Below are 1,592 nucleotides of genomic sequence, written 5' to 3'. Positions count from 1 at the left end.
TTGGCACAGTTGTTGGATATCATAACAAAACATGTCGTGCGAAATTCCATTCCGATCGGATAAGAATTGCGCCCTCTAGAGGGTCAAGAAGTCAAGACCAAAGATCGGTTTATATGGCATCTATATCAGGTTATGGACCGATTTGAACCATACTTGGCACAGTTGTTGGATATCATAACAAAAAATGTCGTGCAAAATTTCATTCCAATCGGATAAGATTTGCGCACTCTAGAGGCTCAAGAAGTCAAGACCCAAGATCGGTTTATATGGCAGCTATATCAGGTTATGAACCGTATTGAACCACACTTGGCACAAATGTTGGATATCATGACAAAACACATCGTGCAAAATTTCATTCTGATCGGATAAGAATTGCGCACTCTATAGCCTGAAGAAGTCAAGACCCCAGATCGGTTTATATGGCAGCTATATCAGGTTATGGACCGATTTGAACCATACTTGGCACAGTTGTTGGATATCATAACAAAACACGTCGTGCAAAATTTCATTCCAATCGGATAAGAATTTCGCCCTCTAGAGGCTCAATAAGTCAAGACCCAAGATCGGTTTATATGGCAGCTTTATAAAAAAAAATGGACCGATATGGCCCATTTACAATCACAACCGACCTACTCTAATAAGACGTATTTGTGCAAAATTTCAAGCGGGTAGCTTTACTCCTTCGAAAGTTAGCGTGCTTTCGACAGACGGATGGACGGACGGACGGACGTACAGACGGACGGACATGGCTAGATCGACATAAAATGTCATGACGATCAAGAATATATATATTTTATGGGGTCTGAGACTCAAATTTCGAGGTGTTACAAATAGAATGACGAAATTAGTATACCCATCCTATGGTGGAGGGTATAACAATCTGTGCAAAAGTTCAGCTCAATATTTCTATTTGTATACCCACCACCATAGGATAGGCGGTTTGTTCATATAGTAATTCCGTTTGTAACACTGGATACTGGAGACTATTTCCTCTTCTTCTGTAACCTCTTCCACCTCTCATAACTACAAAAAACTTTCAGTTTTTGAACGTTTTTCGATATTATTTCCTAGAGATGACTTGATGATATCTTCAAGTTTTTTTTTGGCATTTCCGTCTCCCTTCCCAATTTCAATGCTGTCATTTCTATGTTTGATTTTTCTAATTTTCATAGCCACAACCCAACGAAACGGCAGACGGACGGACGGACACGGCTATCTAGCGTCCGTGTGTCGAAATCGCGATGGCGGTCGAGGAGTAAAGTTAGCCACTTGACATTTTGCTCAGTTTCTTCTTATAATCGATGCAACGATAGGAAATCTTGAAGGCAGGGAAGAGGTTTACGATCGGATAACTGAGACGACAATGGAGATTGAGTGCGAGGCTCTGCTGTCAGTGGCTTAGTCTAAGACTGACGGAACCCGGAAGATCATGTTACACGGATGGAAGATCATGTTACACGGATGGATCAAAGCTGGTGGGCAGAGTGGGCCTGGGGGAACCTGGAACTGAGATCTGTTGTAGGCTGCCTGACCATAATACGGTAATGCAGGCAGAGATCCAGGCGTGAGGGGGTGTGATACTAACGCGAGGA

Source organism: Stomoxys calcitrans, unplaced genomic scaffold (assembly GCF_963082655.1).
Source record: "Stomoxys calcitrans unplaced genomic scaffold, idStoCalc2.1 SCAFFOLD_115, whole genome shotgun sequence".
Lineage (NCBI taxonomy): Eukaryota > Metazoa > Arthropoda > Insecta > Diptera > Muscidae > Stomoxys > Stomoxys calcitrans.
The sequence above is the reverse complement of the archived record's forward strand: the minus strand, read 5'-3'. Positions refer to the sequence as shown.